The sequence below is a fragment of the Mauremys mutica genome, chromosome 2 (assembly GCF_020497125.1).
Source record: "Mauremys mutica isolate MM-2020 ecotype Southern chromosome 2, ASM2049712v1, whole genome shotgun sequence".
NCBI lineage: Eukaryota > Metazoa > Chordata > Testudines > Geoemydidae > Mauremys > Mauremys mutica.
Window position 1 is genome coordinate 181,216,017 of NC_059073.1, and position 14,972 is coordinate 181,230,988.

A 14,972-nucleotide genomic window follows, 5' to 3' on the forward strand; every position below is an offset into this window, starting at 1 on the left:
CCCCAACTCTGTAACAATTGCTCCTCCACCCCAAAAAAGCCTGTTCCTTACTTCTCCCACCCACATCCAACAACCCTCCAAGGTCACATCCAGCCTCCTTCCCAGCAATTAATTCCCTCTCCCGCAGCTCCTCTGTTACCCCTGACTCCCCAAAGCCTTTGCACTGCTTCTGAAGGGTGTGAGAAATACATTTCTGCGTTGTAGTTTTAACGAATTATTACTCAAGTTCTTTATTAATATGCCTAGAAAGGAATCTGTTTGGAACAAAAACATTTCCTGAATCTTTTTTGTTGTCTGTGTTGTGACAGACATACTTGTTGACAGGTATTTTGAAATAAATTACCAAAACAATTGAAATTGGCATGACTATATTGTTGTTTTGACAAGTAAATATGCATAATTTTAAAATATTGTGCACAGAATTTTTAATTTTGTGGCGCAGAAATTCCCCAGGAGTAGATTGTACTGAAGACATAGCCTCAGTGACTCACCTTAGTCACCTCCACTGTTTTTAGTTCCTGAGGGAGCTGTTGTAATCCCCCCCAGAAATAGAACACAAGCACACATAAACTATTCATAAATGTAACACAATGGTTCCCCAAAGATAAAACATGGGGCCGCAATATCTGTCACAAGTACTACTCGCATCTGTTCAGCATGCTGCTTCCACGCCCATGCGCACACATCAGAACGTCTTCAGGGCGCCAAAGGCCCCAAGTGACGCCCCAGCTCGCCATGTTTGTGCCTACTATAGAATCCCTCTCTTCAGCTCCCTGGCCCATCATAGCTACCTCTCTATTTATCTCTACTACTTCATCTCCAGATAGAATTCTATCAAAGTTTCAAAGAAATTCTGAGCCCTAAGTTTTTAGGCATTTACAAAGATGCCTTAAAGAAGGGTCCGCTACCTCCTACCTATGAGCAATGCCCTAATTACTGTACTACTAAAACCAAGTAAGGATGTGCAAAAGATTAACAGTTGTAGACCCAGCTCTTTAATCAATACTGGATGGATTTTCTGTAACTTGAAAGCTTTAAGTCATGATTTGAGGACAGCAGTAACTCGGTTAGAGGTCTATTACAGGAGTAGGTGGATGAGATTCTGTGGCCTGCAATGTGCAGGAGGTCAGACTAGTTCAGCAGTTCTCAACCTGCAGCCCAATTAGCACACAGCTGAGGCCCTGAGGTAAGGGCAGAAAAGGGTGTTGAAGCCACATGGGAAGTGGCCTGGGACAAAGGACTGTAATTGCCACTGTGGTAGCAGCTGGACAGAGATTGCAGGTCCTCCAGAAGGGGGGAACACAGAGTGTGGCACAGTAGGAGGGCAGTGTTACTGAAGAGGACTCTGCAGTCCTGTGAGTGGTTCAGGTCCTGGAATGGAAGTGAGGCACCACCAGAAGAGGGTGCCCTGGTGAGTAGAGCTAATTCCTATGACAGCCGGCAGGAGACACTAGAATAGTGAGTCCCACCCCATCAAAATTCCAAACCCAATTCTCATATCCTAACATATAGCACAATATCATCCCCCTTTGATCTATTTCAGGGAGCTAGACAGGGATGCCCCATCGCCCCCACTCCTATTCAGTCTAGCATTAGAACCACTTGCAGTATTAATTAGGGAACACCAAGGTATTCAAGGCATCAAATCAGGGACTCAGGAGACAAAAATCCTCATATAGGGAGATGACAGCCTCCTATTTATTAAAAAGTCAGCTCAATCTATTCCAAATATCCTACAAACAATAGATAACTTTGATAAATTCCCTGGTTACAAGATAAACTGGGATAAATCAGAAGCAATAATCTCACTGTATTTAGTTGGAAGTGCATCTCCTATAGGGACATTTAGCTGGCAACAGACAAACCTCAGATATCTTGGCCTCCTGTTTCCTAAGGAAGCTAAAAACATAGTCAAAGTTAACCTAGCTGCATTAATCGTGCAGTTAGCAAACTGTTTAACTAGATGCCAGACACTACCTCTTTCCCTTTAGGGAAAAATAAACATGAATGCTCTTCCCAGGATCATTTATATTCTGAATTTCCTCCCTATCCATATTCTTCCCTTTTATTTTACCAAAATCAACAACATGTTCAGGTCCCTCTTGTGGAGTGCTGGTAACAAACCCACTTTCCTTATGAAGAGTACATTTCTCTGTCAAAGCAGGTGGCTTCAGATTTCCCAGCTTTAAACTTTATCAGGCAATAATTCTTAGCCAAGCAGCATAGTGGCTCATCCCTTGTGCTGTAAAGCCCCAGACTGGCTCCAGCTGGAAGCAGAATTGGTTGCTTCCTTTCCAATATACTGCACTTGGATTACTATCAATTCATTAAAGAATGATTACCAACTATTGTGGCAGCCAGAAATACTTGGTGTACAATTGTCATGTTCCCCTCTGGTGTTATCTGGACCAGTGATCTGCTAGGTCACTCTGATCCTCGTCTCTGGGAGCCAGCCTTACCCTGCTCTGCTGTGAAAACCCCCATTCCTGGGCTGTTCATGCACAGCCTCTGGATTGTGCAACCGAATTACACTAGCCAATATCTCCGGTCCCGGACACAACCCTAGGAACCTCTGTCTTGCAGTGTCCAGTTATGCCTGCTGGACGCATCAAGCTTATATGAGTTCGTCAATTTAACAAAGAAATTGATATGTACCAGGCTTGTTATCACAAGGGGAGTCTCTGACACACTGCAAACCAAACACACTGCTTCAGGTAGAATAAACAACAAATTTATTAACTACAAAGATAGATTTTAAGTGATTATAAGTCAAAGCATAACAAGTCAGATTTGGTCAAATGAAATAAAAGCAAAACGCATTCTAAGCTGATCTTAACCCTTTCAATGCCATTACAAACTCAGATGCTTCTCACCACGGGCTGTTTGGTTGCCCTTCAGCCAGGCTCTCCCCTTTGATCAGCACTTCAGTTGCTTGGTGATGATGTCTGCAGATGGAGGTGGAAGAGAGAGGAAGAGCATGGCAAACATCTCTCCCTTTTATCATGTTCTTTCTTCCCTCTTGGGTTTCCCCCCCCCTATAGAGTCAGATAAGCATTATCTCATCATAGTCCCAAACTGACCAAAGGAAATGGGGTGACTCACTCAAGAGTCCAACAGAGCTTTTGTTGCTGCCTAGGCCAGTGTCTTTGTTCCTGTGAGGCTGGGCTGGGTTTGTCCCATACATACCCTGATGAGGTGTGAACTGCCCTCTGCTCTTGGAGAGTTTTTGCCTGGGCTTTGTTTTAAGCCATGAAAACACATTTTCAGCCTCATACCTATATACATGACATTATAACCTGTAACATTACTATAACAACAATTATTATAACAACAATGCTCAGTGCATCATGAGCCTTCCGAAGACACCGACATGACAAACTTTGCATTGGATACCACACAATCATATTATAAGGATGAACATGGGGGTGCAGGGTATTCCCCTGAGGTACAGAATGTCACAACGTCTACCAAATTTTAAAAAAATCACTTCCTTCTAGATACCTAGGCCTGTATCACGAGGGTAACTCAAAACTCTGTATAGCAGGAAACGCAATCATTTGGCCAGATTGGATTAGTACACGCATTTTAAGCATCAGTCAGTTTATTGAAAATGATACCTTCCTCCCTTTTGCAATATTAAAAGAAAGGTTCAATCTAGAGCAGGGGTGGGCAAACTACAGCCCACAGGCCAGATCTGGCCCCTCAGGGCTTTGGATCTGGCCTGCAAGATTGCCCCCTGTGGCACCAGGGCCCTGCGCCGCTCTCAGATGCGGCCAGCACCACGTCCCTGTGGCCCCTGGGCGGGGGGGACAGAGGTCTCTGTGCGGTGCCCTTGCCTCCAGGCACCGCCCCCTGCAGCTCCCATTGGCTGGGAATGGGGAACCATGGCCAATGTGAGCTTCGGGGAGGTACCTGGAGGCGCGGCTAGGGCAGCGCACGTGGTGCCACTGCCACCCCAGAGCCATTTTAAATAAGCGGTGCCGGGCCGGAGCCCAAACCTCTCCTGCACTCCCGCCCCCCAACTCCCTCCCCTAAGCCCCCTGCCTGCACCTCGCACCCTTCCTGCACCTCAACTCCCTGCCCTGAGCCCCCTGCCACACCCCGCACCCCTTCTGCACCCCAGCCCTGAGCCCCCTCCCACACTCCACACCCCTTCTGCACCCCAACCCCCTGCCCTGAGCTCCCTGCTGCACCCTGCACACCTGTGCAGCCCAACCCCCTGCCCTGAGCCCCCTGCCACACCCCGCACCCCTTCTGCACCCCAACCCCCTGCCTTGAGCCCCCTCCCACACTCCACACCCCTTCTGCACCGCAACCCCCTGCCCTGAGCCCCCTCATACACTCCGCACCCCTCCTCTGCCCAATCCCTTGCCCTGAGCCCCTTCCTGCACACCGCACCCCCTCCCACACCTCGCACTCCCTCCCGCACCCCAACCCCCTGCCCCGGCCCTGCATACAATTTCCCCACCCAGATGTGGCCCTCGGCCCAAAAAGTTTGCCCACCCCTGATCTAGAGACTCATTGGCAATAGATCTAACTTAAAATGTGCCATCTCCCATCTGTTTGGCCTAATGCGTGCACTACCTGACCCACCTGAACTGATTTAGTTTCTCCAAATATTACTCAGTTTGCCAGTACCTATGGCAACAGTATATGCACACTTGGCCAGCAAATTTGAATTAAATAAATTCCCAAAAAAAGAAATGTAGGGCGGGGGAGGAACTAGGCCAACTATTTTCTGCTAACCAATGCAAACAAATTTTAACCAATGCTCCAGACTGTTCCTTGGCCCTCCATTTAAGATTAATCCTGCAGAAAATCATATGGCGGATGCTTTGGACCCCTTTCTGACTGTTCAAAACTGGTGCTGCTAAATCAGACAAATGTTGGTGCTCTGATTTAGCAGGTGCTAACTTTTAATCCTTATGCTCTGGGACTGCCCCTATACCCGTATGCTTTGGGCAGACATTAATTGCAGTTCATTTTCCCTATCAAATAAAATTTGTATTACAAGCTAAACATGTAATTTTAAACCTAATCAATATTAACTGAAAACTGACTAAGTATGAAACAGTTTAGCTCAACAGAGGGCTAATAATTGCTAAAAAAACCCAACCTAATACTACAAAATTTGAAGTCCAAAACCGACTAGCAATTGAAGACTGGCACACAGACATCATAAGCTTGGCCAAGAATCATATACTGGAACAGAATTATATATTGGAACAGACATACCCAAGAAAAATTCTGAGAGATATGGGACGCTTTCCTGGAAGTATCTGAATGATCCTATTAAACAGATGAGTCTCCACTCATCTCCTTCTCCTCGCTAACCACTTCCTTCTCTCCTCACCTCTATTCCCCTGTTCCAAATTTTGCTTCCATTGTTTATCTTACTTTAATAATGTTTTTAGTTAGTTGGATTTTTTATAAACAAATTTCATTGGTTTGTAAATTATGTAATACAAATAATTGAGTTACATTTTAACCATTCAGATTATATATATGCCTCTATCCCGATATAATGCTGTCCTTGGGAACCAAAAAATCTTACCGCGTTATTGGTGAAACCGCATTATATCAAACTTGCTTTGATCCTCCAGAGTGCACAGCCCCGCCCCCCGGAGCACTGCTTTACCGCGTTATATCCAAATTTGTGTTATATCGGGTCGTGTTATATCGGGGTAGAGGAGTAATTAATGTTTCAAGTATAGCTAAGTAGAGGTAGCAAATAGTTAATATATTATGAGAAGTGTATGTATAGTTTGCTTTTTTTTGTATATATTTTTGACAAATTTAATAAAAAGTTAATAGAAAAAAGAGAAAGAAACAAGATAGAGAGAACTGGGTGAGAGGGGACCCAACAGGCAGAGGGAGAGGGGAGCAGAGAGAGAAAATATTTTTAAAAAGAGAAACTCATCAAGATTCGAACAAAAATTGAAGGACAGAAAAAGAAAAGAGGAGCAGGAAAATCACCAGCACAAAGATATAGTAGGAAGTTATGTTATAGAAGTTTAGTTTCATTCCATAACTAATATCTACAATTTCATGATAGTTTGGCTGCAGTTTTCCAAACACTTTTCAGGAATTTTTTTGAAGTTGTTTTGAATTAGACTCTTTATTTATTTATTTAACTGGTTAACATCAATGTTCATAACACAACTTTCCCCATAAGGACTGAAATTTTTAGATTTTCTTTGTAATGATAAAGCCACATTTTTAGCATTGATTCACATCATCACATTGTGGCTCTGATGGCAAGTAATGTTAGTAGCCCCTGCAAGGAATGGAAATACTGAAACACTGATTAGTATTTCTAAAAATCTGCTTTCAAAGTTCATTATTTTAAGTGCTTGTTTATTTAGTAAATATGGCTAAGATTTTTTTTTAATGTTTGGGGTGGGGGTGGGGAAGGCTAACTTGAGACAACCTAAAAGAAATCAGATTTCCAGAAAGTACAAAGCACCCATGCCTCTGAAAATCAGGCCCCTGTAAGATGTTTAATATTAGGCACCCAAAATCACTAGGCACTTTTGAAAATCTTGGCCTGTGTGTTTAGCTAACAAAGATACTATACCAGTAGTTAATCACTGGAATTTTCCTTTTACACCTACTGGATAGGCTTTAATGCTGTTAATTACTAAAGCTGGCAAAAACCTTTGTATCATAAAAAAGCTTGACAATTAGAATAATTCTAAGCTCTCAAACCTTATCTTCGATAGATAAAATCCTCTTTGATCCATGCATGCAAAAGTCTTTAGTGCAGACACAGCCATTCAGAAAAAAGTCTCAATCGTGGTTTTTGAAATGGTACTGAACACAGTTCAGTCTTGTCCGTGCTTCTATTTGAACTTTCATCAGCACCAGTTCAGCCACCCACATTGCTGCCACCTGTTGTCAGAAACTGAGTAAACTGAGAAACTATTCAATATTTTTTTTTAATCCTCATCATTTGTGTGGCCGCACTCCTTATGGTGCGTAATAGCCAGACCCTGTGCTTCTGTTGCACAATAAGCATACCCTGCACTGAAAAGAGAATTATTTGTTCTTCACCGTTTTTTCTATGGTGCTCTCATTGTTATATCTTACTTCTTTGCAAACGTTAATTAATTTATCTTCACATCACCCCTGCGAGATGACGTAGTATTATCCCCATTTCACAGATGGGGAATTGATGTAAGGCCAAAGCTTTAAGACATGTTCTCTGAGTTTAAGACACCTTGAGCCTGATTTTTCAGAGATCTTGGCAATTTATAGCATTTCATATGTTTAGAGCAGGGCTCCATTAACCTCTGTTGCAGCTGTGACTGTTCAGCACTTCTACAAATCAAACCCCCGTGTCTCAAGCTGGGTACTTAAAACTGAGGAACACAGTTATTACCTGTGCAAATTTTTGTTTATTGCCACTTGCCCAGCCACACATAGGTCTCTGCATTTCAGTCAGACAGCTTTCTCCTTCTCCTCCAGGCTGCCTGGGAACCACAAGGAGAGCACTGAGATCACAAGAGACACAGGCTCCCTGCTCTCAGGTCTGGTGCCCAGCAGCAGCCAAGAGCAGCAACTGAAGGAAACTCCTGCTCAGCCCCAAAATGGAGCATGCCCATTTACACTGTGGGGATGGCGCATGCACAGCCTGGTCACACACAGGAGCTGTGAAGGGATGGAGCATGCTCAATACACACATTTTTTGGAGATTTTAACTGTTAAATTCTAGCAAATCTCTACTGAGTGTGTGCAAACTCTCTCTTTTTTTCCCCAGAAGCTCATAACTTGGCCAAATTTGGCTGAAGTTTCATGGTGATACCAAAAGGCTCATTTCTGGTAGCAGGGCGACCACCCTGCCATATTTCAAATCCCTGCTGCAAAACAAGGGGATGCAGTAGGTCTTTTGTCACCATGCCTCAGTGGGTCACAACTAAGAATACCAAATTCAGGACAAGCTCTGAGAAATAGGGCAGACACACCCCAAAACTGGTGTTTATTCTTCCCTAAGCTATACCAATCCAACAACAAAAGCCTCACCACATTGGCTAACAAGATGTCAGAAATGCAGCCCTCCTTAGGTATCCCAGCCCTTGTTCCAATACCCAGACACTGGACTTAATGATGAGTGGTTATTTAAAATCAGTTCCATCAACCAAATGGTTTTTCTGATCTCAAAGGACCAGCCACATATCCAGGTCAATATATAATTCAGATCTTACCTAATAATCACGCTGCTGACAATCCTTTAGTATCTAATAGCTAAAGGCTTATTTATAAAAAGAAAGAGAAGTGAAAGTTAAAATTGGTTAAAGGAATCAAATACATACAATAATAGCAAAGTTCTTGGATCAGGCTTGTAGCAATGATGGAATAATGTTAAGTCTCTGGTTGCTTCCAAATCATTGGAAGTCCTCAGTCCCTTGGTTAGAATGCTCCCATTAGTATAAGTCCATAGCCCAGAAATTTGAGCAGGAAAGAGGCAAAATGGAGTTGCTTCCAAGGCCTTTTATAGCTTCTGCCATGTGGAGGGAAACCCATTGTTTCAAACAAAGCCCTCAGCTTGTGGAAAAATACAGGTAACAAGATGGAGTTTAGTGTCACATGGTCTTGTCACATGCCTTTGCATGCTCTGCTGAGTCATAGCAGGGGCCATTACCCATACTCTAGTGGGTGTTACCACATGCGCAAACACATTTTGAAATACAGGTACATGGTCAATATTCATAACTTCAGATACAAAAATCATACATGCATACAAACAGGATAATCATGTTCAGTAAATCACAACTTTTCCATGGACACCTTACATGACATACTTTGTACAAGATTTGTTGCAATTATATAACAATGGTAGCAACAATCTTCTACATGGTCATATTTTAATCAGATAATGTTAACAAAATTATTGTAAGAATGTTTTTAACAAGGGCCAAAAAATAATTTCCCTATCTCATTCTTGGAAATGGCTTAAGAGTTTTAGCTGAAACTTTCCAAAACAATTCAGCCTGAACCAAGCACCACCATGGGAAATTTCAGCTCAAACAGTTAAATTTTAGAAAACTTATAAGCAAATGAAAACAGGGTCCTATACTGGGAAGTGTTGGACAACCATAACAAGGCAGCACTACCAGCTCTGCCTATATTATCAACCCAGGGCCCTGGATATATACTCTAGCAGCAGCTACTCATGCCGCTGCAACTTCACTGCTACATGTTATTTGAGCTAGCTTAGATCATGTCTTCAATCTTCCATTTATCCCTATATTTTCATAGAGTTTAAGGCCCAAACGGACCACCAGACTATCCAGTCTGACCTCCTGTGCGTCATGGGCCACCAACACTACCCAGCACTCACACGTTAAATCTAACAACCAAAATTAAACCAAAGTATTGCAGCCCACAGAAGATTAAACTATTATGTGCCTCAGGTAGAGAATAGGAGGGAATGGGGTGCACTGTGGCCAATCTGACCTGGAGTAATTCCGTTCCTTTCCAAACTGAGAATAAAAAACCTTGCTGAATCTCCCAGATTACTTTTAAAAGATATTTGATTTTTTTGTTGTGCTGGACTTTCCAAGAGCTGGTGCTAATCAAATTGTTGCCTAAGATGATTATAGGACTAGAAAACATGACCTATGAGGAAAGTTTGAAAAAGCTGGGTTTGTTTAGTCTGGAGAAGAGAAGACGGGGGGGGGGAGGGGCAGGGGAGGACATAAGTCTTCAAGTACATAAAAGTTTGTTATAAAGAGGAAGGTGATAAATTGTTCTCCTTATCCACTGAGGAAAGGACAAGAAGAAATGGGCTTAAATTGCAGCAAGGGAGACTTAGGGTAGACATCGGAAAAAACTTCCTAACTGTTAGGGTAATTAAGCACTGAAACAAATTACTTGGGGAGGCTGTGGAATCTCTGCCATTGGGGGTTTTTAAGAACAGTTTAGACAAACACCTGTCAGGGTTGGTCTAGATCAGGGGTTCTCAAACTGGGGGTCGTGAGGTTATCTGTGGGGTCGCAAGCTGTCAGCTCCACCTCAAACCCCGCTTTGCCTCCAGCATTTATAATAGTGTTAAATATTTAAAAAGTGTTTTTAATTTATAAGGATGGGGGTCACACTCAGAGGCTTGCTGTGTGAAAGGGGTCACCAGTACAGAAGTTTGAGAACCACTGGTCCAGATCAAGGGTTTCCAAACTGTAGTTGCCCAGCAACTGTCCAGTCTAACTTAGCTCAGAACATAAGGGGTTTTTTTTGGTTGTAACGATAGTACGTAACAGTGAAATATGGACAGATGGCTAAAGACAGGTAGCGAGAAGAAGAGCACATAAAGTATCAGTGATAAGAAAGGTACAGGTACTCTGGAAGCTCATAGATCTGGAAGGGAGTTCACAATAAGAAAAGGTTGGGAACTTCTGGTCTAGATAATACACCTCTAACTCGATATAACGTGACCCGATATAACACAAATTCGGATATAATGCGGTAAAGCAGTGCTCTGCGGGGGCGGGGCTGCCTACTCCGGTGGATCAAAGCAAGTTCAATATAACACGGTTTCACCTATAACGTGGTAAGTTTTTTTGGCTACCGAGGACAGCGTTATTTCGAGGTAGAGGTGTACTTAGTCCTGCCTCAGGCAGGTACTAAACTAGATGGCCTACGGAGGTTCCTTCCAGTCCTACATTTCTGTGATTCTATAAACCAATTTTTATGGGAAGAAAAAGGACTAATGGGACTTCTTTATAACTAGGGACTGTCTTAATAACGAGTTTATTTGTTCTTTATCAAAACTAGTAATTTTCTTAGATATTTCTTTGTATATGTTGAAAGATTGTACTTAGAAAAAATAGCTCCATCAATTACCACTTCTTGTTTATGTTTTGTCTACAGCTTAAAGATGGTGTGGAGGCAGTTCAGAGTCCTGAAGGCTCTGTGTCATGTACCAGAATGTATGTGCCAATCAGGTGGTCACTCAGCAAAAGTTCTGCTTCAATTAGTCATTCAAAGACTTTAACTTCTAAATACTCCAGAGTATTCAACTTGCCAGCTTATTCAGCATAACATACAGAGTGATTCACAAACATAAAAATAGATAAACCAAAATACTTAAGCAGCTGTAATCTGAACTAAATGTTCACAACAAAAAAGAGTTAAAAGATTATCAGATTCAGCTCTTCACCACAAAGGCATTAATAAAAATCTTCTTATATTATGTTCTTACCAGCTCTAAAAAGTCTATATACTGTACATCTCACTATTTTTAACAGTGATGTAGAATAAAAAAAATATAGCAAATATGGAGTCTTGCACTTTGCTCTGGGAGGATCTGACAGTGGAAACTGGACAACGAGAAAGGTACAAACTAAGCCTTTAAGTCAGCGGTCTTCACCAGGGGTATGTATACCCCTGGGGGTATGCTGAGGTCTTCCATGGGTCAACTCATCTAGATATTTGCCTAGTTTTACAACAGGCTACAGTAAAAGGCACTAGCAAAGTCAGTCCAAACTAAAATTTCATACATACAATGACTTGTTTATACTGCTCTATATACTATTCACTGAATGTAAGTACAATATTTATATTCCAATTGATTTATTTTATAATTGTATGGTAAAAATGAGAAAGTAAGCAATTTTCTAGTACTAGCGTGCTGTGACACTTCTGCTTTACAGAGAGCACATTCTTGTATCTTTATTTATGCCAAACAGACTCCCCATTCCACATTGTACAAGTGAAGAATGGAAACCCCTAACAGATGGTCAACCAGCTAACTCAAATGGCTCAGCTACTGAACAACAAGGGGTTGGGGAAATCACAAAGAATCTTCCTACGGTGATTCAGCCAGTCAAACTGGATTTCCAAAATATCTCATTCAAATATGGGGTACCAATCTATGCTTTAACTATTATTGCACCTCTGCTGTGTTTACTCTTGACTGATTAATTTTGCTGTCATTTTAAAAGCTAATAGTTTTATAGTGCTAGAGCTCCATACTGAAGTTTATTGTAAACACTAAATTAATCTAAGACTCTTTAAAAGTAATCTGCTTTGTGAAATATTGTACGTACTCAACACCAGAGCTAGGCCTGAACTAAAACTCAGGAGCCAAACCTGAAATTTGTGGATACTTGCATCCAGATTCAGACTTCAGAATTGGGACCCATCTTTGCTTAAAATCTGAACTCTAACCTGGAAGGACCTTGGCCTTCCTGAGAAAAGTAAACATAACTTTCTGCCCTGTACAATACCTTGTAATGCTTCAGGATTACAAAAAGCCAGGAACAATTTACCTTAAACTGGCCCAACCTGGAGAACATAATACAAGAGAAAAATCTGATGGTTAAAAGGGCCAACAGGATATATGAATCCAGAAGAGAGGTCCTGAAACACAACCTAAACACAAAGCAGGTCTATCCGCCACTGACACTTCACCTAACAGACAGGAATGCTTGGGAGGTGTTGCACCATGATAATGGCTCCAGTACCATTTCTCCTCCCAACTTCTTGTTTTGGGGGCCTAGCCAAAGAAAAGGAGGTGTTGCTAGGAACACCGTTTCACTTGCCAATCTCTGGGGGCAGTTAGCAGCCAGTGTAAATTACAGCAGCTTTCAAACTGATTTAATATACACTGGGGATGAACCTGGTGCCTAGATGACCACAGGAACAAGCCAGGGATGGCAAAAGGCACATTCCTCACAAGACACTGCTCCAAATCATGGCATCACCCAGCGTCTCAACTTGTAAGAATTCTGTTAGCATTGGTAAAACAGTATATTTTTCCATAATCTTGTTCTTAGAAACAGTGAACCATTTTATCTGGAAATTTTCAAATAAATTCATCAGGTAGACATCTGGCATGGAAAATCAATTAAAGTTTGATAAAATTATAAGCAATTGTAAACTGGATATATAATGAAAAGTGTCAGACAACCTTAATTTTAGGCAGCACCACCAGCTCTGCCTAAACTTTTTTTTTTTAAGTTTTCCTTGCCTATGTTAAAAAATAGAATTTGATATTCTTAAAACTGAAATAATCTTTAAAAGCTACTATACATTTCATTGTTACTGCTGTTTTGTTTACTTTTGGACAATGAAACTAGGTTAGCCAGTTTCATTATTGTTTATAGTCATTTTTTCTAATCCATTTTACCTTCAGATTCTCAGGTACTACTAGCACAATGAGATAAAGCAGGGGGTGTTTATTTAAAAACTGTTTCCACTGTAATTTTTAACAAAATCATGGAGCCATTTCCATTGATTTTTAGGTTTTGTAAAAATGTATTTTTACACAATCTGAATTTGGGGCCAAATGTGACATGACAGTGTCCCTTTGTGGCAACCAAGTATGACATCTGTTGCAAAGGTTTAAAGTTTGCACTAATCTTAGCAAGATTTTGTGACTGGATTTAAAATTATAGATTATATCAACTGAGGTCACAGTTCAGCAGAGCACTTAATTAAGAACATGCTTATTTTTAAGCATGTGAGTAGTCCCATTGGTTTTGATAGGATTACTGTTAAATACAAACCTAAGTGCTTTGAGTTGGGGGCCTTATGGATAAAAATAAATTAAACCATCTGTAAAGTCCCCATAAAATATCATTGGCTGGGATAATGAGTGTGTGGAATCTATTTATTGGGAAAAACTCATTTGGAAACCTGGGTCCCAGGTCCCCTTGTGCTTAACTTTAAGCACCTGAGAAGTTTTATTAAAGTCAATGGAACTGCTCTCCTGCTTAAAGCAAAGCATGTATTTGCAGGATCAAGGCCCAAATCAGCTGCTATACCTGCAAATATAAAATAAACGACTACTTATATTGCATATATCTTTTATTTTAAACTTATATTTGTTCTGATTTAGACAATACATATGACTTTCTTCAAGTTACGTTTTGAAAGGAAAGTCTTTTGTAGTATTTTTGTCTATTAACATATGTATTTTCAAGTTAAATTTGTATTTATATTATGTAGTAATTATAAATGTTTGTTATGCTGACAATCTTACATTTATTCTGACATGAACACTTCAGGTTTCAAATAGATGAACTGTAAGCATTCCAAGTATAAACAAATAACAATCTGCAATTTCAATTGAGTGACAGTAGTGTAGATGAAGAGAATAATGATAAATTTAAATCACTGACATTCAGTACTTTAATGTGCAAGAAGGGGGAAGTAAATTATTTTGACATAGTGTAACAAGATGATATTACAAGAGATGATACTTAGTTGAAAGCAAGCAATATTTATAGTACTAGAAAACAAAACTTATATTGAATGTATATGGAAGACACAGTGGAAATGTAGGCTATACGTTATAGATGGGCAGCTGGGCCTTAAATGTGAATATGCAAGGAAAGGAATAAAGTTTGGTAAACATGCAATATTTTCTGTTTTTTTTATTAATATGCTTTGTTTAATGCATACTTTGTATCTTTTTCCTAAGGCAAATTGGTTCATCAGGTAAATTACTACAAAGATAATTTAAAACCATTCACTGTTATTTGAAATTGTACAGCTAGAGTGGAATAACTTAACAAGATGCTGTATAAAAGCCACCATACCATGTGCACTGCTGAAAGGAGCATTTTAGGGCTTGCATTATCTTACATTGCAGCATGTCTTAATGCTCTGGGCTTGATCCTACAAGTCACTGAGCCTTCTGGCACAGAACCGGTAAAACATATAAACACATGCTTCATTTTTTGGGGGGCTCAGGCCAGAGTCCTTAGCTCCACGCAGGATGGAACCCTTTATGCACAAATGAATTGTACACGGAACTATCCATATACTATGTTGATGTGCCTTGTACTCCTGTCTAAATGTATTATCCATAATGAAGAATATTTTGTCTGCTAAAATACTACTGTTTATGAATTCTAGTTTTATTTCCTGAAGTTTTTCTTCTGAATTGTGACAGGCTTAAGGATTTCCCACCAGCCATGTTTTGCTTTACATCCCTTTGAGGCTCATGTCATGCTCTTACAGTTGGTACA